Source organism: Athene noctua, chromosome 11 (genome assembly GCF_965140245.1).
Source record: "Athene noctua chromosome 11, bAthNoc1.hap1.1, whole genome shotgun sequence".
Classification (NCBI taxonomy): domain Eukaryota; kingdom Metazoa; phylum Chordata; class Aves; order Strigiformes; family Strigidae; genus Athene; species Athene noctua.
In genome coordinates, this window is record NC_134047.1 from 22,046,943 (window position 1) to 22,074,171 (window position 27,229).

The following is a 27,229-nucleotide window of genomic DNA, read 5'->3' on the forward strand; positions in this document are numbered from 1 at the left end:
AAAAAAAGGTCAACTTTTAATAGCACAAATAAATAAACACTGGGACAATTTGCCAGGGCTTGGGATGAATTCTCCCTCACTTGAATCTCTGAGCTGGGACCGGATGCGCTGCTCAGGTACTGACTGAGTTTAGTTAGAAGTTGCAGGGTTAATGCAGGAATCGCTTGGTGAAATTTCACAGCCCAGATTACACAGCAGGCCCGTACAGATCACCAGTATGGTCCTCTAACACCCTGCTATTTACTCATGCACACAATCCAAGAGCAATTCAGGCCCATCGGCTACCACTTGCTCTGCAAATTTACCCTACCCAGTATAAAAGTTGTTGTCAGAAGAGTCAGAATCATTGCAAACGGAGAACTCCTTGGAATATGGCATAACTTTGTTTTTGTGGATTGGGCTCAATGATTCTGTACACAAACAGTTAGTTTGGTTTTTTAAATATTTTGGTGAAATTTAAACTTTTTAAGAAAAATTATTCCAATGGTCTACTGGTTTTAATTGCATATGCCCTTTCCAAATATACCTGTTCTTTAGGAACGTACATTTATAACAGGCAAGAAGAGTCAGTTCAAACCTGTGTCCCTGGTGGCTGGGGTTTTTCCACATTTATCCATGATGACTAACAAGTTTAACCACGCCTGACATGGATATCAAGTTGTGTCCTTGAGGTTATTTTAATGCACCTTGAGACGGACTAGAAGAGAGTTGATGTTTGTGCCCTGTACACAAGGCACCTTCTTTGTCTCTCGGCTTCATGCCTCAGGTGCCCGTGCAGAGGAGACGCGGAACAGCACCCATCCTCAGGGCAGTGCTGAGCTCAGGTCTGTGTCGCAGTGACCGGGGTCAGCGGGAGCCACACCAGCGCTGAGGGTGTCTGTCCATACAACCCAACGGTGATTCTGGGCGAGCGCCCTGCTCATCCCCCTGCCTGCCTGCAACAGCACCCAGCCCCCTCCCCGCCCTGCCCTCCTCCGCGTCAGCTCCTCTCTGCTCCACGGCCAGCAGAAGCCACCCTCCCCTGCGACCCATCGGTTGCTCTTTTGGTGTCAGTTTATTTTAATCCGTCAGTCTGTAAATTACAGCATTTCTGAAGTGGCCACAGAACTCTCATGGCCATCTCCACACAACAGATGGTACACACTGCTTGGGAGGAGCCTCCTCGCTCAACTCACCATCGTGAGACACAAAAAGCAATACCCGAGTCTCTCCTGCAACCCTCAGCCCTTCACCATCATACCCTACACAGTCTAGTTGAAAAGTTAAATACTAAATAAGTATTAAAATCGTCAAGAGCACCAAAGTCTTGCAGAATATTGTATTAATTTCTATATAACCTTTCATAACGATAACCATACAGGTATGTTTGAAGAACAGGCAATGAGAATACCGAACTAGCTTTTTTTCAAATATTTCTTGAGTGTTTTTCTCCTGAGTTGTCAAATGCAATTAAACAAAACTCACAAATTAGTCAATTGTGAAAGCATATTTAAATCTAAGACTTTATGTGGCCATTAGAACACCTCAGCCTAAACTGCACTCAGAGCAGTTCCTTAAGCTGTGTAATTTCAGGCTGAGCTTAACCCAGCTCAAGCTGCTGTGCTAGAACTGCTCTAAGTCTGCCCCAGGTCTGCCACAGCTCTGAGAGCATGGACACAGTGATTGCCATGGAAGCACAGAAGGCTGCGTTAGCCAGGATGAGCAGCTGATGAGGTGTGCTAATTCATTTCTAGGCCTATCTACTTTGAGCATCCACAATGATTGGGCTTCAATCCTTGACCTATGGAATTTTAAGCATCACTTCACTCATACTAGAGATTTTATATAGAGATAAAAAACAGATTATGGATGACTTCTACTCCAGGAAGAAAGAAAATCCTTTACAGTCAAGATTATTTATTCTACTGAAAATTTGGTTAACAAGAAAAATAAATCTTTCCAAACTCAGAACTGTAAATTAAGTTTAAACTTGGTAGACATAATTCTTGCTAGCTACATAAATAAATGAAGTGGGAATGGGTAGCATAGTTTAAGTGTGGCTATACTCAGACACTAACAGTTTTTCCTAAGAGTTCTTACTACTGCTATCAGAAAAAAAACCCCTGTCATTTCATGTGTTCAGTCTACCCCTCTCTCATGTGTTTCTTCCAGTTATCAGCTCTTACCTTGGCTTACTTGATGGAAAAAGCCTGAAAGAGAAACCTTAAAAGAGTAAATTGCCATTAGATCAAGAAGAAATTCCAGCGCATTAAGAATTATTACAGAAAGGTTGAGGTTGGAAAGGACCTTTGAATATCATGTAAGTCCAACCCTCCACTCTGAAAAAGGGTCACCTGGAACAGATTGCCCAGGACAGTGTCTAGACAGGTTTCAACTATCTGAAGAGACTTCACACCACTGGGTGTTCCAATGTTCAACCATCCTCACAGTTTAAAAAGTAGCACCTCAATGAAGGGGAGCAGGCTCCCTGCCAAGAAGGAAGCGTGTACAACGCAGTGACCTTTCCCAGCTCTCCCTGGGAAAACATTCCTTGGCCAAGAGCTGATTACTCAGACAAATTAAAAATCAGTACTGAAAGTAGGCAAAACATCCACATGAAAAAACCCTTAATATTTAAATAAGGAAGAGCCACATCTATCTAGAAAAAAAGTGTATTGGCTTAGCTAACTGGCACTGGCAGAAAAATGACAGTATACAGAATATTCTACCTTACATGCAAAAAGCATTATTTCAGTTCTAAACATCTGCACTAACCCAAGAAAATTCAAATTTCTTGAAGAACATGTGAGAAAGAATACTGTGTCTGTAACTGAACTATCACTGTGGCCACTGTCCTCATCTTTGCACCAGCTCTGACACCTTTATAATGACATAAGCACACAACCCTGGAACCTGTGCTTTGTATTTTCAAAGTCAGCCTTTAAAGTTAATTCTTTCTCTGATTAGAATAATTACAAAACCTCCACAATTACAACATCAGATATATTTGTTAGCAATTGCTATCCAATGGAGCGTGTCTCAGTAGGCAATTTTTTTCTGAGAAATCCATCAAAGTCCCAGAAGGAAGTTACTCAAGTACATCAATACTGTAAACAAATGTTTTAGGTGACAGCAGAAAATCAAAACCATTCACCCCTTGTTAATAACCAACGGGTTAAAATAATGCCATACATTTTGTATCTCAACTATCAGTATTTATATGATAAAATAGGTCATTTAATTTTATGCACTTAAGTTAAATTGTGATTACACTGTACTAACTTATCCTTATCCTTACTATGACATCCCTAAATCAGTGACAATGGAAAAGTGCCAAGAACACATCATACAAATCAACCAGGGAGTCTACTCCATACTCAGAAATCAAACTAAAAAAATAGGCAATACTTAAATAAAGTTCGAGTTCCCTAGTGATGGACTATCGTGATTGCTCAAGAGCAAATCAAAATAATTATCAGAAAGTATTATCCTGGGATCAAACAAGAAATTTTATAATAAAACAGATTTCTCCTATATTTGTATAGGTTTGTATGTATGTTTGTGTATGTGCATGTGTGTATGCATATACGTATATGAATGTATAAAATCTGATCCCTGGTTTTAACCCCATGAAAAGAGAAAAGGAAGGAAAATAGACTTCAGTATAGCTGAGGTCAAGAGAGCCACACTGAATTTATGATCCCAGTATTGTATTTCAGGTCAAGAGCTCCGAACTTTGGATTTCATTTGCGTAACAGAGAAAATAATAAAAACGCACCAAAAACTTCTGGCTCGCTCAGGAGTTGGAACAGCAAGCAGACCTGTTTGCCACCCGTATCCTATAGCCTCCCCAGTGCATTTATTAGACAGAACTTAGAGCAGCAGAGTAACCTGGGTTTCTGAAAGGCACACCTGGTTATCAGAACTAGGGCCAGCAATTAGACATGCTGCTTTCTGTTGCAATTGTACCTCCAGTCTGTTTAGCAATATACATGATGGTTGCAGTTTCAAGATTTCATGTTACATCTTTAATTGTGGGCATTTAGCAGACTGCCTCTTATTATTAAGATACTGCTGACTTTTATTGTCAGTGTGGCCACAGGACAAGGCTAATAATTACTAGCACCAGAAGCAGCTTGTGGTTTTATATTACATTGAGGTAAATTACACTGGAATTAGAGTGGATTACTTTTATCAAATGGGGAATAAGCTGTTAATTAACTCCCCGCTGTAGCAATCTTTTTCTGAGCTTGCAACTGTTATTAGCTCTAGATTAAACTGTTGAATTAATTTCCCACTTACTTACTATTTCAAGAGTTTTTAATTTACCTGGCAGCAGTTTTAATGGGAAATTGTATTAGTGAGCATAAATTGTTTTTGGGAAGGGTAAACAGTTTGTGATAATGTTTATTAAGTCGTTTTGTTTGAGCAAAAATATAATTGCAGTTTTAATTAGTGCATGGTTGTTGGAGTATTAGGTTTGAGATTACATTATGGCATTCTGAGAAAACAATCGCCCAGGTAATCCCAGCATTTATAACTGACAGCAAATAGAAAAGCTCTGTCAACAGTGCTCCGACCCGCGTGTGTATACACGTGCTCACACAGACACACGTGCACGCTCGCAGGCCCATGCGCACAAGCGTGTTTGGAGGAGTAACAGGGGCGTGCGCCCAGGAGAGCGAACACGGCGCTTCCCTTTGCCGTCCAGCCAAGGCGTATGAAGCACCGCACTGTGTGTGAACATGTCAATAAAGTAGCAGAGTTCTGGGTATGCTAAGTGGGAACATCTACTGGCCTTTCATATTTAAAATGTGAAAAGTTGAGATCTTCTAACAGGGCGAAACTTGTTTTAAGTATTTTCTTTTTAGCCCTGCTACGGTTGCGTCAAAGGCAAGCCTAAGGCATAGCACTAAGCCCTTAGAAGAAATTTTTTAAAAATGTAACAAGAAGGTAAAACAATCCACTATAATAAATTGCTATAGATCACTTTGTTACTTATTGGTTGAATATACAGCAGCTCATTTACTGTAATTAGCTGTTTTCTGATGTTTGTAAAATGCTGGATGAGCTTCTTCAAAGATAGCTGTAATATACTTCTGGGTAGCAATATATACAAACTATCTTCATTCTATAGTCTATTTGTTGACTAAGATGAAGAAAATTGCAGTAGTTTGGTATGTCCTAATAGATCCTACTCAGCAATAGCTGCCACTCCAGAAGACACTGTCTTGTGCTGTGTCTACTTGCCCTGTGTAACATCCCAGAGACCGAAGGGCATCGCAAGCAGGACTTGGGTACCCTCCCTCGGGAAACATCCAACCTCGCAAATCCCCACAAGTGAAACAAGGGCAACAGGACTGCATTCATACACCTTAAGTGGAGAGTAGAGACTGATCTTCAAAGAGCTTAACTCTATGCCTTCCAACTGCAGTGTTACTGACTGTGGAAGTTACCACACCAGGCACAGGTTACCAACTTGTGCGTGACACTGCTGTCAGGTGTGTCAGCTGTGCCACTCCTGCAGTAGCTCTGTATCTCGTTTCAAAAACGTGTTCAATTGTTAAACTAACCTGACTGAAAAGGGTTAAGAAAGGGTGTCCTGAGCAGCTCAGCCTGGAGATATGAGGGGACAACTGCTCTCTGCAGGGGAGCACTAATGAGGACTCCATGAAGATAGAGCCAGTAACATGTAATGACCACAGCTAGAAGAGAGGCTGCAACCAAGCCCACAAACTCCAAGTCTGGGAACCTTTCCCAGTTCTTCCTAGTGCATAAGGGAAGCTGCTGTTGCTTCTCAGAAAAAAGAGCAGTATGCAGGCAGTTACACTTCCAGCAAATATTCTCCAAGTTAACTTAGGTGCTCTACTTCTTTTTTAAACTCTTACAAAATGTGTATATTCATATAAAATTTAGAAAATATATAAAAACAATACCAGAACCTCCCAGTTTAGGCAACATAGATTCAGATATTTAAATCTCAAGGACATTCTTCAACTTAGCCTTATAACTGGGTCATCAAGACAGGAACCCATGAGGTTCTTACACACCCTCAAAGTGGCCCAGAGTTAAATGGGGTAGAAATGTGATAGTAACTAACAGGAATTAACATCTTGTTTCATCATTTCCTGTAAACACAGGCCACTGCAGCAAAAATCACTTTACTTTGTGCCATGACCTCAACTGTTACTGATTTTCAGGAGCCTAATGGAGCTGAATTGAAATTCCAAGACAACAATTGAAAAAAAAAGTTCCCTGCCCACACAAGGACAGCAAACTCCATATTAGAGGGTTTCTATTTTTTCACCTTGACACCTGATATGGACAGCATTCATGGATGTAAACATGCCTTAAACTACTTAAACTGTTTCAAAAGACCAAGCATCATTTCAAAATGTAACTGCATGCAAAAGCTGTTTAAAACATCACACAGGGATGCATGCAGAAGGAGTTCATCAGCATCAATTATTTGGTAGCTTTAAATATATATGTGCATCGATTTACAGAATACAATAATCATCATCAGGAAATAAAAAGTTTAGATCATTCTAACTGCCATATGAATTACCCAATTTGTACCTTGTAATTTGGTTTAATGTAAGATTTGCTAATGGAAACCTTTTACGTATGGATTCAGAAATCTTTTTAATGCTCTGAAAAACTGGCACTAATCCACTTTATGCCTTGCTGAGACCATGTCTTCAGATTCAAGAATGTCAGGAATGGGTTCTAATGAATTCTTTTAGCTTTTAATTCACTAATGATTATTATCATTAATAACAACAGATTATTGCTATAAACAGTTGTTCTATTTACATTAATATACTCATATGAAACTGTTGTTTATATAAAAGTATCCTGGATTTACTAAATGCTATCTTCTACATTTATTGCTACAGTCATCCTTTGAAATTGATGTTATATTTCCTGAAAACCATAAAACTTTTGGAAGCTATGGGGTAACAGAACACGATTAATAATTTATCACAGCATTTTTCAACCATTAGAAACAAAAAGTGAACAGTAACGTATTTGTATGTCCTCTAATTAATATATGTGGGTTGCTTTGTGATTCCTATTATACTAAATGGATTGTACCTGTTTTCAACTTCAGAAAAAAAAGAGGCACTTGTAAAGTTTGCCTTCTATTACTGATCGAGATACACCAGGAGAAGTAAATGGTATTTAAGCCACGGTATTGGCTCAGAAATTGCAGGTAACATCGCTTCCAGCTCAGGGACTGGGGAAAAAGACCAAACACTAATCTTGCTGTTTCAGGAAGCATTCAGTACCTTTCAGAGATGCAGAAAAGTTGCTCATTTTGCATTCTGCTTTCCTCTGTGGTTTCCTGTGACTGTTCGTCACAGTCTGGTTTCACCTCATCTTGTGCTGTAAAGCCTACAAGAATTCAGTACTGCAGTGTATGGATACCACAAAACCCTAAGAACTGAGGAGAATCTACCTCTTTCTACAGGTGGGATGCTCACCTCTCTACACCCGGCACTGCAGCACAGGCAACGCATGCACCAGCACAGCTACACATTATTAATACACCCCAAAGCAAGAACTGGATTTTTTACAGCAAAACAACCCAAAGCAAGCTACTAAATCACAAGCAACCAGTTCCATTTGTGATCCACTTCAACCTATAGATTCTTTTTTCTCATTCGGTTTGTTGACCAGATAGATCACACCCCATAATGACTTGCCTAAAGCCAGGAGTACCAGCAGCTGCCCTCTGCTCTGCTGCTCCAGTCCTGCCGCTACCTCCCCTACTTGTCAAGTCCCCAGTATTACTAGGCCCTTCTTGTCTTGGGTTTGTAGGAACTAGATGGAGAAAGCATTTCACCTTAAGAGCAACCTGCCAAAGAAACAGTTATCTAGGTCAAACCTGTAGCTCATTTCTCCAGGTAGGCCTCCGTGCTGAGCTGGTGCAACTTGCTGGCTGTAAGGCTGAAAAAAGCAGTTGCTGACAATGGTTCTTTACTGGATGGAGAACTATGATCCAGCAAAAGATATGGGTGTTAGCAACTACATTACAGCAGTAAACACAGCTGTAAATCTTGTAATGCTAATTAACATTTGTTCTTGGTTTTTGTTTCTCTCCATCAGCACTTTTTTCCTGTACTGTGTTCGAGGTGTGGTCAATGCTAGAAACCATTAAATGTTCTTGAAAAAGGCTACAATATGCTTTTTTTAATTCAAACAGAAACATAAAAATGTTCAACTGAAGTTTATTCAATTAATTTTAGTTCTCTATTTATAAAGATTTTACTATTCATGCAAAGGAAAATGAGAATTAAGATGCAATGTGCTGACATTCAGTGTAGTTTTACAGCCTTTTTAATACAGAAGTAATTTTAAAAATAATAGGTTTAAAATAGTAAAAAAACAAAAAACTAATAGTTTTGCTAAATTACCTTTTTATTACATGGTTTCAATTAGCATTCCCTCATCCTCACACCCAACACACAGATCGTTCTCTCTTTTCTCTGATGGAAATTATGAGATGATAGAAGTACAGAAGATACTTCAACCAAATGTTGGAACCTCAATTGAAAACACAAGTATACAGCATTCCCAGAATGATTTGTTGCAGCAAATTCTATAAAAGTTAACAGTTCTTAAAGATGTATATAACTTATGAAGCATGTTTTTTGCATATGGTAATAGAGATTATTCTACTAAACTCATCAGTTATTACATTTAATATGCACTATGCTAAAAATTACAAACAATAAAATGCTTTCAACCTGAATGTGGTTTTTCATTTCTTTGAAGTCATTAGAAAGCTGCTGTGGCTTTAGTTAAGGTATTATTCTGTAGCATGAGGAAAATGTTACACTACAGGTGCAGAGAAGATTTAATCCACATGTTGCAAGGTTACATATGGATATAAACAATGGACTATTCCTCAGTTCCCTCCAGTTTTGACTCTTACGGGTCAGAAGAAAAATGGCATAATTCTGAAATGCTATGGTTCCCTGTATTGTCAACACCTTTTGCTTCATCTGCAGAAGGTTTTGTGAGACAGACCCTAACCGATTATAATTTCATCATCATTTATAAAACTAAAGATTACAAAATAGGTATAAATATCTATACTAAGAGAAAGAAAAGAGGTCACTCCTGCAGACATTATGGGCAGGCACAGCACCATAAAAACTAGGCAGCCTTGTCTATAATGCTGTCCCAACAGCGTGTAGACCAACCACAACTAGCCTTAAGTTAGGCAGCTCGGGTATTCAAATACACAAGTAAACAGTATCATGGAGACTCAAACCCTGTTCAAGAATGCTGTCAAACACCTGAAATCAAATTTCAAGATGTCCTAATAAGACCAAATTCAATCCGTGCTTGGGTATAGAACACATTAATTCTCCTCCCTGACTTAATGAGCATAACTTTTAATGCCCAAGGTTCTGTAGTGAAAGTTCACCTTTGGAAATTCCAAATGCCTTCTCAATACCTTTTTTAATTATCCTCCTCTTAATGCACAAATATTTTACCCTAATAAAATCAGCCCTATTTCCAAAAAGATTATAAGCATACCGATATATAAAACTGTAGAGCTTAAGAATTCCACAAAAATTGTCATTTCCTGTTCTATTTTCTCTCTCAAACAGAAAAGGACAGTTATGCTTAAGAGTACTCAGAAAAAGCCAGCCTGTGACCACAATATATGCAGAACTGAGAACCCATTTCTAACAACAGCTTACTAAGGGACTCAATCCATGTAACTACTAAACATCTATTTTAAGAAAAAAAGGTCAGCCTAATTAGAGCAAATACCTTAAAGCTTTCTTTGGAGAATTTTACATTTAGTTATCAATGATAAGTATCATTGATAACTATCTTCATATCTTATTCTCGATGATGCCATTCCTAAAAAAGGATATTTGTCAAATATAAAACTGTCAGGCTACAGTAGATCTCTGTTAAGATTAGCTCTCTACTTGATACCAGATTCATCGACCTGAATCTGCTTGACATACCCATTATAGGACAGAAGTTAAGAACACAAGCAGGTTCAATCATGTTGTCCAGAATACAAAACCAAAGCTGTTAGATGAAACACAATTTTTTTTTTTTTTTTTTAGGAACTACATAGAATAGAAAGCTACGGAGAGATTTATGGAAATCTACAGAGCTTGATTTGATATGATGCTGTTTAGGTATGTACAAGCACACATACAAATCAATAGAAATCAATGTATATCTTTCTATTAAGTTAGATAGCAATTTTATAGTTCTGATTCTTACATCTAAAAGCAGCACATTTTAGACAGCTGGAAGAAACAACAGGTAAACACAGTTCAGAACCAGAGCCAAATACAGTTATTCATTCACATGAGATAGAAATAGTAGTAAACACCTTGGATTTGAAGAGTCTTGAGCTTTGCAAACTTTATGTGGGTTTCACCAGGAAAAAACAAAGTTCTTAAATCTGGAAAAAAAGAACACTATTTAAAGTACATATATGCTATTAAAATTGAATTTCATCCTTTAACAATACAAACTTCTATTTATTGCTCAGTGGGGGCAAAGTGACCATCAGCAATATAACAATCTTAAAAAAGGTTAACAACCAACAGAGGTTCAAATGCTTTTCAGTATGTTCACCCATGCAAGTGTATCAAGTACTGTGTGTGCACAGCACAGTCTCCACACGTGTTCAGTTGTTCCGTCTCCAGGTGAAAGTTTCAAGCACAGGAACATTATGCACAGAAGGGAACGTTCTCCAAGGAGAGACGCAAAGGCGCGGTGCCGTAAGACCGAACGACAGCTGGAGATCGGTGTAACTAAGACAGACTCCCTGTGACAGGTAATCACGACGTGGAGCCAATACACCGCAAACTTAGCTCGGTACTAGCCCTGTTGTGTCTGAGTCAGGTACGCTGTAAAATTTCAATGATGCCTTTAAATTCTAATGGTTTCAAGCTGCTGTAAACTTCTGCAGCCATCAAAAATAATCTGTCATGGGACTAAGGGGTATGAACATCATGTCATAGCCACTCTGCTGTTAGATTTATCGGAGGGTAAAGCATGTCATTTATGCATCAACTCACAGGAGAAAAAAGCAATCCCTATGAAGTTAATCTAATAATAGACTGGAAAGCAATGATTACTGTTTCATGTGCAGTAGCTATTTGTAGCAGTGGTTGGCCTAATTCAGCAGGCCTTGCCTGTCAGAGCTCTGGGATTAGCAAGTGTTTAGACGAAACTCTATCAGGAAACAGCAAGAAACAGTTTAATGAGGAACAAAAGTCTTCATTGTTACATTTCATATTTGCTGAAACTTTTCCATTTGCACCGCTACACTTTAAAAAAGCTTACTGGAAGTGACGTCCCAAATAGAATACAAATGTGGAGGGCCTACAACTTTAATTAATCTATGACAGTTCCCTACAATTTCACCATAAAAGTCTGCTCTCGCTATTCTTACGCAGGCAGAATGCCCTGAAATTGAGTGCAAGATTTTTTTAAAGACATGACTAATACTCATGGCCTCACTGTACTACACACATTTTCCACCAACTAAGTATTTTGCATCTATTGACTAATCAACCTCCTCACTCCCCACATGGTATATCCAACTGTCGGCATCATTTCACTGGAGGGGATGCAAGAAGATGGACGTCTGCTATTCAGAACCCAAACATACAGTGAAATGGCACAATGGGGACTGGATGCCAGAAGATCCTGCATGAGTTCCCAGACCATTCTTATGCCAGAAGCCATGCACCTCCCATTAGGAGGTGCTTTAAATATTTCTCAGTTTTTGAAACAATTTATATTAAAAAATTCCCAAATCCCTTAATTAGGTTCAAGTTCTAATGTTAAATAAACCTGGGAAGAGGTTGCCTTTCATCTTCCTTCATCCTTTAAGCAAAATTAAAACTAACTTGGGGAAGATACTTCAATTCCCTTTTGCTTATAGATATTGTTCACCACAGATCTGAAGGTATGTCTCAAATTGAGAAAACAAGGCATTCCTATCAAAAGGAAAAATCAGAAGTTCATCTGATTAATATATACATTACATAGCTAACCGTCTCTAATAAAATTGTCTGCAGAGAACAAAAAAGAAATATAGAAAATAAGACACTCCAGTGTATTTTAGCGTGAATGTAAGAAACGCAAAGAGAATGTTTAGCCATACCACAAGCTCTTGTTTTCTTAGGCGTGCAGTCATTTCCACGCCCTCTACCAGAAAACTACCTAACCAGCAGAACCCTCTTTCAGATAATCAGCAGCAGTTATGACAGATTTAGATTAAAACTGTTACTACAGCCAAGTTGCCCCCTTCTCACAGAATGTCATACAGAAGAGGAGACACCACAGACCACGCATCAAGCCCCTGCTCCATCCACCACAGCCCACCTCCATGCTCTGCCCATGTCTAACCACCACCAAAATACCAACCCGTGTCTGAGGCAGGACAGCTTTTACTGAAAGCCTTCTAAAATCAAGATGTCACCAGCTCCACGTTAACTTTAGTAACAACAGTCATCCTAAGTACTTTTCCTGCCAAAGTTGCCATGAGTCCCTGAATTCCCCTTAACACAAAGCAAGCTGCAAAATGTTATGTCTTTATGAACTCTTCTCAGCTGGTCTATTTAACTGCAGAATTAACCAGAATTTTTATTTTTTCCAAGCAAAACAGAAAGTAAAAGCACAGTCATAAATATTTACATTAAAAATTCACTTTCATTAAGACCTAAATTTATGCAGGGGAATGTGATCTAGGTGCTGGAGAAAAAAATACCTAGGACCAGCACAGATCTCGTGCCATTTCTTGTAAACGTGTAGAACGAGGCAAACAAGGCCTACTTTATCAATAGTAAATACTAACATGCTTATAAGTCTCGACTGGCAATATCAATATCTATTCCATCTTATCAATTTAACTCATGAATCTTTATAGAGTCACAGGTAAACCAAGATTCACCAACACTGCACAGACCTTTCACTTCAGAAAAAGTTTAATTTTTAATCTGGGATTTAATGTAAAAACTAAGAGGAAGTTACTGATATTTTATTTCAACTTCTTGTTGAAGGAATCTCACTACAAAAGCACAGGTCAAAACCTAACATTCAAATGTCTCTAATCTTGATAACTGATTTCAGACACACAAATGCAACTTCTTTTATTTTTTAAACTAAAATAAAATACCTACATAAAGTTGAAAGAAAAATTAAAAATTAAAGATGTGGCTGAAAAATTGTAAAGTATTTTGAGCACATTTTAAAAGAGATTATTATAGCCCCTTAACTGATATTTGTGAAAAATCATTTCACCACTATATTTAACTGTCCTTCCAATTGCAATTGAACGTCATCACACAAAATCCATTGCAAAATTTCCATTTGTTACTTCACAGAACAAGTATAAAAACAGAAATTGATGATGCAGAAGATAGAAGTATTGGAGTTATATTACTGACTGTCATCTAGCAAAAATACATGTGACATGTGAGTGATAACATTAGATGTCACAGTTCACCCATTCTTTTAAAGACCAATATGATTATCTTGAGCTGAAAAACAGGAAAACAAGGGAAAATTAGCTCACTACAAACACCAACCAGTTCCTCAGTTAACATAGTGGCTAATCATCTTAACCTTTAAAAATATGTAGGTAGTGAATCACAAAACTAAGCCATGTTTTACTATCTAGTAAACTACTTGGATCTCATTGCTATTTTTACTGTATCAGCAGGGAAGTTCTAGAGAGATGTTACACAAAGACACATTGGGACCACTGCTGCTCCATAGATCAGAATCTGAAAAACAGAGAAATACTTGATGAATGATAAGAGAAAGAGGTAAAGAAGAACATGAAGTAGCCAAGGAGATCAAAGGCCATCCTTTGATGGTACCACATCTTTTACAGTAACAATACAAACTACCCTCATCTCTGTCTACTCACAAGCCAAACCCACTGCCCACCTAGCCAGGAGATAGCAATGTTTGCTGCTCTCAGTACAGAACTTTGTCCAGAGAACAAATTCCAATCCTGAATGGGGACAGCCAAAGAAGACTGGCCAACACTGGCTTTCCATACACAGGGCATGGCACGCAACCAAGCGTGGCCACAGGAGATGTACAAAGAAGGTCTTGGGGTTTTTGTCACCAATGGCAGAGCAAAGAACCTGACCGCACTGCGATCCAGCCACTCCAACACCCTCCTCCTATTTAGAGTCAAATGTGAGGCCAGCCTAACCTGCTGTCTGACCGTTACTCATCAAATTCCCAATCTCGATCCCTGGCAGGCACCCTCTGGATCCTGAGAGGTTTGCTAAGATGAGAGAGAGAAGATTTATCTCTCCCATCCAAACCTTTCTTAATCCCCCTCCATTTGCAGGTGGCACAGACACTGCAGGCTTGAGCACAGGAAACCTACCAGAAGCAATCCTATGATTTATTGCTTCTGATTTCTATCTCTTTTGTATCACTCCTTCTCTTTATTGCCTGGAAATAAACATTAACTTGAAAGGAAGAGAAAAACGGTCATATACCAGTTTCTGTGATGGTTCTGCTTTTCAAATCAGAAGCACGTTGCAGAGGATTTTGGTGTGGGCCACGATACTGAAATGGCTCAGCTAATTGAGGGCAACCTCAAGGTCAACACAAATTGTAGTGTAGACATAAAAGTCAAGGGCAAAAAAATAAAGGGGAAAGGCAGAGTAATATGATGCAATGAAAAATGGAGATCAAGAGAGGCACATGAGAAAGGGAAGGGCATGTCCATATCGATGGGCAAAAAACCTATTCTCACGATTATTTTCCTATGCACAGTCTACAATCAAAACTTTCCATCAATGAACACAAATTCTCAACAGGATTAGGACTCACTCTTAGCTAATATATAGGACTGATAAACTACTGTGAAGAAATATTATCTATAATTAAAATAATTTTAATGAAGCAGTTCCAAAACAGCAAGGAGAAAATATTTATGGTACATTTCCTTGATGTTTAATAGGTTTAAAAAAGAGATTCTGGTGAGAAGTTTTCAGCAATGTAATCCAGCTGCAAACACAAAATAGCCTTCTGATGCCTTATACAGACTAATCTAACACATTTCAGGAAAAAAAAAAAAAAAAGAGATCAATATATCCATATGTCATACAAGACTAAACAGAACAATTTTGTACTGGGAAATACCAGCCTCACCATCTAAATCGCAAAGCCCTCCGAATTGCCACTGAAAGATGGCAAGGCTTTCTGGGTCAGCTGAATTTGAATAATAGGGTGTTCTTAGCCCAAATAACCTATTGACTTCCATACGTAACAAAATAGAGAGGCTCTTTCAAGTGCCTCCTAGATTTAGCAGCAGTTGCTCTGACACTGTCAGCAATGCATCCATCTTAATCACAGTATGATCCTTTCAACTTTTCTTTTAAAAGAGGCTCTGCTTACTTCCTTCCACCCTTCAAGTCCCCTCATCTGCCCAAGACATACGTCAGCTCAAAGCACTGTACGAATATGAGTTAAAGCAATGTATCTGGTTTCTCCTGAATCACGCCTCTTTGTTTTAGCACATGATACATCCACAACTAGGTATTTTTATAGTTATACATATAGGAAACCTATATTTAGATGTCTATGGGAGGTGCCTTGGGGTTACTTTTGTTTTGCTATCCCGATGTACTCTGCTGTAGCAACTCCCCTGTAACTTCCCTTGCCCATCGCCACAGGCATTTTACTTTTTATTCTCATTATTCTTTTTGATTTTTCTTTGCTTGAAATAAAAGACTCCATATGTTTTGCTCTTCTTTTATTGGAAAATGTTAATGCAGTGTACCAGAGGGCACAGCCAAATGAGGGATTGCCATTTGGACAGAATTATATACCCAAGGATTGCCTAGGGTATATCACCTGTATGAGCGCTTTAAGCAGATCTCAGCTTTCTTTCTGCCAGAATTTAAGGCGATATTTTAATGTTGAAAACAATATTCAATGCTTTCCAAGGGAATATTTGTTCTGTCAAACTCTTTCAAATGAATTGGTAGTTAATGGCCTACAACTCACTGCAGATATGTTTCTAGTTCTTAAAAATGTGACCCATCTGAATTATATCTGCTTTTAAAAGAAAGCTCAACCATATGCACTTTTAGTTAATTCTAAATCATATTCAACCTCTTCTACTCGTTCGAGTTCTCATCTGAAAAACTGAAATATTACTTTAACTGTATAGGTCATAACAGAGTCAGGAGTGCCTTAAAAGGAGAGCAGCCCTCATATTTCACCAGTAAAGCATGAGAAGGCTGCACATCTGAAATCGCTTTAGTATACTGGATAATTCACATTCACTAAGTGGATTAGCTGAAATAAGCATAATAAATGAAAGAGAATAAAATAAAAAACAATTTCACACTAAGTGAAGGCTTGACTTATAGGAAGTGGCAGCTCTGATGGCCCAAGGCATAGAATTAGTTTTGCCACTCGATAATTTGACTGATTCACTCGAGTGGCCAGAAGAGGACATTTTCTGCCTGATTTCAGTGTAATCAAGTCACCTGCTCTGCGATTGCCAGGGCCAAGTCAACTGCACTCTGCTGCACCCCGCCTGCGTGCCCTGAGTAGCAAGAACAGTGTTTTCTGCATATGTGTGCAGAACTACTGAGCTGTTAACGACAGTGAGATTTAGCTACATCTGTACTTTACTGTATTTTCATTTGAAACCAGATATGCAATACTGAAATAATTTATTCCATTAACTCTTTTTTTATTTACATAAAGTTTGGTGCTACTGATGGGATGTCCTCTCAGTTCTGTTACACATACCAGCAAAGAGCTTAGGCATTATTTTCTCTTAGACAAAAAAGCTGACAGATGCAAATACAGGGAAAAAAGTAATTCCAAGAGACTGGAAATATAAATGACATTTTCTGTCTTAATCAGAAATGACTATGAAGTTCTTTATAAAGAACTTCTTACCGCAAGATAGCGTGTTAAATTTATGTAACACCCATTAAATACAATTTTCATCCTCATACACGTATTATATAAAAAGACTATAATATACACGCAGAGATTTGGGATTGCACATGAACAACTTGCATGACACTCTGTCAGTTTTATTCCTGCTTTGCTGAACTGGGGTCAGACTGATAAATGCAATATATGTGCTCATCTTTAAGCCTATGACCAGTTTCACTGGTTGTTATTTATAGCTAACCTTTCAACGTAATGATTGCATACTGCACGTCAAGAGAACCGAATTTTATATTCCTTTTGGAAAGAATATTTTCTTCCCTTTATGCAAATACTAGATTGAGACTGTCTTGGTCAGGAGAGATGATTCACTTAGAAATATCATTATTATTATTATTAAAGCATATCCAATCAATATGCAAATGTGAAAACCAGTAATTAAGCATTTTCATTTTTACAATTGTGCGATGGTAAAAGAAAAAAGAAACAATGTGTATCAAAATGATTTAACATTTTATAACTAATTTTCTACTTGACATATGTAACTGCATGATTCATCCACGTTTTTCAGAATCAAAGTCCATGATCTGGCAAACTAAATCTGTTAATAAAATGAAAAGGTGACCTTGCTTAATTTAATAACTCTGTGTAGAAATTCTCTTTCAACATGTTAAAGAATTACAAAAAGGTTATCATAGCTCGCTTTCATGGGAGAGTACTCTACCTTTTCCAGCTCATTTCTTGGGCTTTTACTGTAATTCATTAGATTACATAAAAACAATGTAGATCATTATATTTTAATAAAGGCTTTCCTTTCCTAATAAAATGTCTGTCATTTACATTCAGGCATGTATTATATAAAATGCTTCTCTTTCTGAAGTAAAGCTTCTCATATTCAAGCCACAGGAGGTTGGTAGCTCTAGGAATTCTTTTTCTAGGCAAAGAGTTTTCAGGATGAATTCAGTTTCTAGACTGAATCCTCCAGAACTCTGGTGCTACATGTATCTTTAAAAAATGTACAACAGGGTAGCAGCAGCGCCAGTGCTATCAGCATGCCTCTCTGCAAAATGAAGAGGTGCCTCTCTTCAGCAAAAGGATGGTGTATGATACTACACTCATTAAGTCAGCTTGTTTTTCTTTACACCAATTAATGTTGACTGTGATAAAATAGCTTATAGAATACAACCACATTTGCAGTGAAATCTTAATATGGTCCTAGTCACTTAATGAGAACAATCAGACAATGAAATCTATTTTAGTTATGCTAGCTTCAAAATAAAAATGTGCGCCTCTTCAAAATGCTCAGTAAGAGATGTTTCCTTTTCATCATGAATCCTAATTTGTTGCCAGCACTTGGCATCATGTTTTATTACTTGAGAAGGGCTGAAAGAAGAGCACATTCTTCTTGCGCAGGAGGAAACACCAACTGCAGCCGCTGTACTTGCTCTATAGCAAAGGCCTGCTCCTTGGGAGATCGGCTACACACAGCTTCTCCAGAAAGGACACTGAGGCAGCCTTCATTGCTAGACTTGCTCCTCTCAATTTTCTGTACACACATAAAAACATGCCAAAATCTTCTCTCCCAGATTACCAGGGCAGCTTTTCACTATTTCACATAGAGAGGCCCAAATTGTCTCTGCCTGATCACACACAGCATTCTTTGCCTAGTTTGAACATATTTATGCTTTCAGCATACCAAGCCCCCTCCTCTGCAAAACCAATGCAAGGAAGGGCTAATCCAGAAATCAGCAGGAGCAAATGAAAAAAAAATTCTACTATTGGTTATCTCTGCCTCAATTCCAGGAGAAAAATTTCCAGGAGAAGGGAGAACTAATACCAGTGCTTTGCAAATCACCCTCCTCAGACAAGCAGGATTTTCCATCCATCACCTTGGACTCCAAGTGCAAGCCACTCCCATCACTCTGAGCTGCTCTACGTGGCCAAAAAAGAACAAATAACAGTCATCTTTCAGGTGACTTCCCAATCAGGACCAAAGTCATCAGCATTTTTTCCAACTTTTTTTCAAAAAAATACGACCCTAGTCCATACAAGACAGTAGAAGAATGAAGACAGCTAGGACAATCAAAAGGGAGCATTGGTTTGACATAGACACTTACTGAATTCACACTTCTGCAAAAGAATCCTCACAGAACACGCTCTCCAAAACACTATAGTAAGTAGCAAAACACTTATGTTTAAGCAAACAAGTAATCCAAATCCAGATCAATGGGATTATTTGTTTGCAAATCTTAAAAACATACTTATTTCACTTGTTTAGGTCTCCAGAGGTCTATATGACAAGGACCAAAGAATACCAGCTGTTAAATTACATTAAAAGTACTTAATACCTGACCAGAATTGTAACTATGGAAATACTTGGATTTAAATGTAGTACATGTTTACTTTTTAATCCAGTGAGATTTATTCCCTAATTTTTTTCCGAAAAATTTTCAACAGTGTCGTTATACCAAGAATTTTGCCAAAATGCAGCAGCCTTATGAAGCTTGCCTTTAGGAAATCACACTACTCAAATCTAATATAGCTCTGAATGTTGCATTTTAAGAGAATATTATTTATGTAAATATTGTAGATTTTAGCATTGCAAATAGATGATGGATCAACATTTTTCTGCAACCAGAGATGTATTATCCAGCCATTTACAACTGTATCTATTTAAACAGTTACAGACAGTTACCTCTCCAAAGTTGTAGGAATAAAAATTTAAGTGTGTGCAGGTATCTTGAGCTTCTAAAATACTGCTGGATAAATCTAAACCAGAGTAGAGGTATCAGTGACGATCTATGCTTCTTGTCTCTGATGTTGTATGCCACAATATTCCAGTTCTTTTGTTAACATAAAATATCCTTCTTTTAAAATGGAGAATCATGAATAGGTCTTATGTCACCCAAGGTAACAGCCCAGAAGCTGAAGATGCTTGATTTGCCTACCACAGGATTATCACCCTACAGCACATCTGATGAGCCTTGTAACCAGCTAAATCAATAAGCTGTTCTCCATTAGCATGAGTGTAAAAATTCTTCAATGACAATATAACTTCAGTGAATTCAAAAACCAGCTTCCTATATTAAAATACAAGACTGCACAATATGCAGTCTGGGATTCTTACACAAACACTCTTAAGGCATTTAAATACACTTGTTGTGATAGTGGTTAACGGTACCAAATGGAAAACATTTCAGACTGTAACTATTTGTTCAACTTAATCATGTTATTGTAAAGGAAAATAAAACCTTACAAAAACTATTCAACGAAAAGTGTGCTGTTATTGCCAAAACAGTCCTCCAGAAAACAGCACTGAAGATAAATCTTTCATACCTCCTGATACTATTTTTGACTTTAAGACATTTCTTAATGATGACTTAAAAGAGCTAAAGCAGTTTCAAAGTCAGTTAAAGATGCAACAGAGAGAAACAGACAGGTATTGTGATCATTTTAGACCTCAATGCCATCAGGCATGAGGCTAACAGAAAAGCTGGTAGTAAAGAATGTTACAAATTATAAAACCAGACAGATGAAAATTTACTGATTTTGCTAACTCTATGGTATTTCGGCCAACTTTTACAAATGGTTCCCTTCCATCTGCAAATCAAGATAAATTCAGTACAGACTCGCCCTGCGTGTCAAGATAATACAGTCTTCATTCTCTCAGTGTGACCACTTTGGTCGAACTTTCTCATCACAAAAGATGTAGGAACTCAGTAGGATCAAATTTAAAAAAAAAAAAAAAAAAAAAGCAAATTCTTAAAAATGAAAGTATATTACTGAGTTTCACACTTCTCGGACAATAATTAGTAGCTGAGGCTATGTGTAAATTAAATCTACAACAAGGTTAACCATTCAGTAAATTCTCAACAGCTTTAACTATTCATTTGTCAAAAATGTGATGTCCCACCCAGATAAAGCAGACACTATAAATGAATCCCTAAAGAAAGATAATATTAAAAGAGAAAAGGAAAGAGAGGAACCGAGTGACTCACAGTCACCAAGTATAGTTTTTAGATTATCAGAACTCTACTGAATGGCTGCATTTAAAGAGTAATGATATGATCCTGCATTCCTCATTCACTCAAATTCATGCTCCCTTCAGCATAGAAATTTGCTGGCATGAGATGGGGTGGTACTCAATCATGTGGCATACATGGTCTTTAATTTTAAAATCCAGTTAAATAGATGTTCTAACATCATTTTTTATCTCAGAACATTTCATGATAAAATAAAAGAGTGAGCATGTAACTTATTTGTCAGCTTTACTGTGTAGCGGATAACTTTCCTATGTTACTCACACGAGCTTTCATTTCCCAAAGCTATATGCATTCATTATGACAGTAAAAATGAAGAGTTGCTAAAGAGATGTATGCATTTTTATTATTGTTTGAAAAAATAGATCTTTTTACAGTCCTTTGAGATTCTGAGTGTGTGATTTGTATAAAATATTTCTCATTTTGGGGACACACCAGATGGAGTGCAGGGCACTGTGGGATATGCCATTTATCACAATGACAGTGCGTAGGTAGCACTGATCCTCTCACCACAGGGGGAAGCTAGAGCTGCAAATGTGGAGCAGCATTAAAAGCCCGACGAGTGGAGTTTGCCAACACTTGTACTACTCATTAACTTAATCATATTAATTTATTAGCCATATATATCAAAGTAATTCACTACTGAATTGTCACCAAGAACAATTTATAAACTGTTAACATTCCCCATAGGCAGAGGAGTGTTGTGGCATCCTTAATCAGTATGTTTGCCTTTGATTAAAAATAATAATTTCTACCAAGCCAGGTAATGCCAACAATGACAAAGTCATGCATATGTTTCTCATTATAAATGGAACTTTGAGATGACATCTATGACAACTGGAAAAAAAAAAGGATAATCGTAAACAGTGAAATGAGCCACAGAAATAGGATGTAAACATACAAAATGTTCAGTTAAGTGTGCTGAGAAAGGAAAGGAAAGGGTTCCCTCAATGCTACAATCCTCTGCTCCCCTCTCTTGGAGACTGCAGGACTCCTGCCAGCAGCTGCCAGCCCCAGCAGCCCTACATCCAACACCCCAAGAGGTGAAATCGGTCAATAGATGCTCTCTAAAGCTACCCCGAGTGAATGCTGCTGCTTCAAATAGCGGCTCTTTCTTGGAAGCAGGTTTTACAATACAGAGGCAAACCTTCAGAGCCTGGTTTTGGCAATGCCAGTCTCTGAGCCAACGCTACACGTGGAACAGATTTGCCGCCTCCAGCTCTGCTGTGTCCCTCCAGAAGAGACTGTCCTTGCTGCTCCTGCGGCTCTTCTGACCCTGAGTGCATCTTACAGGCCCTCTGCCAGGAGAGACTGGTGGGCACTGGAGCAGCACCAGTCCCACATGGAAAGGAGGAGACAACCCGTGGGGTCGATGGCAGCAGGGAGTTCCCACAAGCAGCTCTGCGCATCAGCGGGGCTGTGCTGGCTGACTGTGTGCCCACCTTGATAAATAGCAACTGGATACCAAAGACCTTGAAAGTCTCTAGTCTCATTCATTCCTCCAACGAGGATATACCAAATTGAAGTGCCTAAAGACTGCAGCAAATACTTTTTATCCTCTCTTCCCTGTAGAAAGACTAATTGGCTGCTGCTATCACTGTGAATTGAAGTAACACATGAAGTTATCCTACTCCTGTGAGCTACTCTGAGTCCTGCAATGATGTGACTTAGTATATCTATTAAAATATTAATTTCACTAAAATATTAATTACATGGAAGCATTTAGTTCACAACAGGTTCTTTTAACTATTAATAAGAAAAAACTATACTGAAAAAGTATTTGTATCTGTACAAACAGGTCAAATTATTACATTCTTAAAAACTCTAGACAAACAGCAAGAGAGACAGTATCTATTTTAACTGTTCATGAAATAAAAAAGGATCACTTCAAGGAGGTGAAAGTAATGTAGCTGATAATGGAAATAACAGTTTATCTTACACATTTGGAAATGCAGGTCGTTTGCCTCTGTCACCTGGGCAGACCAATGACAGATGCTAGCAGTGGGTTTAATCAGGAGGTATTAACACAAGAAAGGGGCTCGGACACCCTGCCCACTCCTGGCAGCACCACTGGCCTCTGCACACAGCACATTCCAACAAGTTTTCGCTACCAAACCACCACCAGCTGAGGGTGAATCTCAGTCAAACCTCTGAAATTCTGAATTATCTCACCTCGCATCCAGCAAATGCCACCAAAGTTGAGTACCCATTTAAAAATGCCTTGTTCTAACACAGGATTCCCCATAAGCTTCCTCCCATCTCCTGTGCTGAGCACTCGGCAGCCCTCAGCCCTAAATCCTCACCACAATCTCTCCACTGGCCTATACTGCACCTACCCTGCCAGCGTACACTGTACTGGCCCCACCAGGCTGCTCACACCACCTCCGGACAGAAAATCTCAGCAATATAAAAGGGCAACAGAAATGTTTTAAACAGGCTTGCGTCCATCTTCCCAGCACCCAGCCTCACCAGACCTTTCAGCACCCCATCAACTTCAGCTGGGGGACTCCCAACCCATGTGCAGTCAGATGCCCAACATACCCCCTGAAAAAAAACCAACTGCCCCAGAAAGCAGGTTTGTGCCCTGTAGCACAATCAAAGAAAGTTCTAGTAGCAGGATGATTTTCTTCATGAGCCACCCTCTCCAATATCTTGAAAACAAGATGGAGTAGCCTGCAAATTGGTTTTATTAAAATAATAGTAGCCATTCTAATTGAAAAGAGAAATTAAAATTGAATAGAAAAAAACTGCAATGAAGACTTTATACATTGGCTTTCTAACCTTTTTGGGGCACTGCCTAAATGAAGTTTAGGAGAACTGAAGTTGGCACGGATAGCCATCAAAAGATCCAACTATTCTTTCAGCTTCATTCCGTATCACCAGTTTTCTGAACTCCTGGGTTAAATCATATAATGGATTTCTGCTTCTCTCCCCACAGCAAACTACTGCTTCAGATCCTAAAACCTCCTTGAGAACCTATTCCATACATAAATCCCAACTGTCTTGTTAAGATACACTGATGACAAAGACTTGTACATTAATAGGAGATAAAGCCTTTTTTTGTTAATGTCACTTCATCACACTGCATTGTTTGAAGAGCTGAGCCTTTGATGACCATCCCTCTGTGACATACAGGATTTTTCCTTTGCCCTCACAGCAGGCAAGGGCACCATGCTGATTTCCACATTTCCTACATGAATACAAGAAGAAAACCACTTTCTCCTAAGTTAACGTGAAATGGACAGTACTTAAACATCAGCTCTGGAAGGATGCACTTTGGGCACGGTTATTGTGCTGTTTACACAAGCCCTTCCTGGTGACATGCATCCCAGACACACCACCTCACCTTTCCCAATCGCAGCAGTTCTAACCACCCTGCTGCTCAAGTCTCATCGTAACTCAAATGTTCCCATTCTCAAAAGGTGGAAGGTATCTACAAATATTTAAAAAGGTCAAGGCCTCACTTATATACCTCCTTCACAAATTACTTATGTGTAAGAGCAGTTGTAGACCACTTTGCCAAGAGGTAAAAAAATTACACTCTACACTGGGAAATGCGGTGTGCCTAATTTAACTACCTGTTTATTATGTGAAAATGACCATGTAAACTGAGCTGACACAAACCAAATGGGTGATGAAAATAACAGCACATTTAAAGGAGTGGAAACACAGATGGCTCTCTCAAGTCTGCAGGAAGTTACTAATCATCACTCTGTAATACCCTCTACAGACAGATCTGTGAGCTCTGCAGCCAGAAACAGCAACTTCTTGAGACCTATCCATCTAACCAACAGCAGGCCTGGACGCACACTCCTTCAGTTTAACTTGACAGAAGACTAAAGAGGAGGTAAAAATGAAAAACTGCAATGAATGGATGAATCATGCTGCATTTGCTGATGTGGAGTCTGTTACTAAAATGAGCTTATATGAAGAAGAAAACAACTCAGGTGCTAAATTAGACACATTAGAAAATGAAGTAGCCACATAAAAAGACTTTGTGTGATTTTATTTTTTTCTTAACAACACAGGCAGATTAACACAACCATCTGCCTATCTGTGCTGTAGGAAGAATGAGCAAGATCAGACACGGATTATCAAGGAGTGGATAAGAAGACATCCAAAAGAAATGCTTTGGGAAAATACACTGCATTTAAGGAAGCAGGTAACTAAAGAAGTCACAAGATGTAAAGAGTCATTCTTGCCTCCATACAAGCATCTGCTCTACTGGAAGGGATGGATCCAGTCCTACCATGTTGCACATCATCTTCAGTCTCTGCCCCAAGCCTGGTCCTGTTCCCCTCCCACAACCATCCAAAACCCCGCGTGGGAGCGGAGAGCACCCCAAGCAGAAGGCCTCCACCAAGCCACCTTGTCACTGAGCCGGGGGCAGCCAGGGGCAGGAGATGGATTCAATTTTACATACAAATTCTGTGAGCCTAAACTGTCAGAACCAGAGCAAACTATATGCAAGTGAGATATATATAACCAAATTAAAACTTGTAGACAATTAATTAACTAAATTAACTTGTAGACAACAGGTTAATATCCTTGCAACTTTTACTCTAGTCTATTATCCACCACTCAGAAGTCTGGAAGAAAAAACACTATTCTGTGAGAAGTGTTAAAACACATTTTGTTCTTAGTTCAGCCAAAAGGAAAGAATCCAATTGCAAAAGCGTTGAAGGCAACCAGAGCAAAGCAGTGAGTAATTAACTGTAAATAGGTATAAATAAAGCTAATGGAGGCTTTGTATCCCAGGTGCTTCATCAAGTTTACAACAACTCAAAGCCCCATCTAGTTTACAAGTGGCTCTTTTGGCACCTTTCCTTACTCTGCAATTCCCCCAACTTTTACACTATTCTTCATGAACAAGATAAAACAACTCAAAAAGTTTAAGAGCTCGGATTCCTGAGTGACAAGACTACAGAGGCCGTGAGTGTGGAGCTGCCCTGCTGCGGGATGGCGGCAGGGCTGCTTCATCTGCGGGACCTCTCTTGTCCAGGCTCCTCAATGACTGCAATGCTCTGGAAATGGGCATTTTCTCCCGCCTACAAGCTGCTCCCCAAACTCCCTTTCAGCTACTCGAGGCACATTGTTTGTGACTTCTGGCGCTTGGTCACGCAGAGGTTTTCACAGGCAGCTCCCAAGGTCATGGAGGCGACCGCACTGGGCCTCAGCTGAAAGACAGCCCCCCGGGGCCAATCTTCTCATGCAACCCTCATGTGTTAAATAAAGTGGGATGTATCCCAGTCATCACTTCAGACTCCAAACAACTTACAACAGTCTAGAAATCCAACTTAAAGAATTTTTACTCAAACTCTGTGATACTTAAAATATCTGTGAGACGTGGAATGTGTCTGATGCTCTTTTACTGGGCAGACTCAGCACACTGCATTCTAAAATATTTCACAATTTAAAGCAGTATGGTAGCCTGCATAATTTCATGTCCTATTTGAACACACACAGCGTGGAAAAGTAATAAGGAATATTCTGGATTTCTGACAAGAAATTATTAATGAAAGGTGGCCCTTGTGCTTTCTTGTCTATTGGTAATAACATAAACAACACAAAATTCATGAAATTCCTGAACTAAGAACATGAAAAAAAAAGCTAAACTAAACTACTAAAAAAGCCTCTCATCTATAAACTGGTCATCATAAGAGTGAAAACAAAGTTCTTGATCCCTGACACATATATGTACAGTACATGAAGCTGCACTAGTTCAACTATGGCGCCTGGCCTAGCAAAATGCTTTCATACTTGATTAACTACATCAGTTAAGGTTACTGTGACTGTTGCTTAAGAATGTTCCTTCCCGCTTCCACAGAGACAAAGGTTATTGGTTCACTGTGAAGCCCTCGTGACACCTGGAGTTGTAGGAGAAATTAAAGATCTCAGCTTTGTTACACCCCTGAATGCTGAGACCCACCGAGGCACGCAGCTGCAGTGCAATAGGTTCTGCAAACAGAGCAATCTGCGAGACCAAGGCAGAAGTCACTATATTCCTATCATTTCTTTAAATTCTTCTTTTCCTGTAAAATGTTCTATGACTATATATTCTGCTAAGCACTTCACTACATTTGGTTATTATGGAGATTAAATATATTTAGACTGGACTTTGACAGTAATCCTACAACCGCTAAGCTTGTCGAATAGTTAAACAATTACTTTTACGAATATAATATGTTAATATAGCCTTATAATCTAACTAAACTTACCTTTAGCACACATCAATTAATAAAAAATTAAAACATTCATCAGGATAG

General features: G+C 38.7%; 1 protein-coding gene across 2 annotated transcripts in view; it reads right to left on the reverse strand.

The window, feature by feature from the left end:
* The window catches only part of DACH2 (dachshund family transcription factor 2), a 307,986-nt gene that overhangs the window by 124,584 nt on the left and 156,173 nt on the right, over nt 1-27,229 (reverse strand). The gene's annotated exons all lie outside the window — the stretch shown is intronic.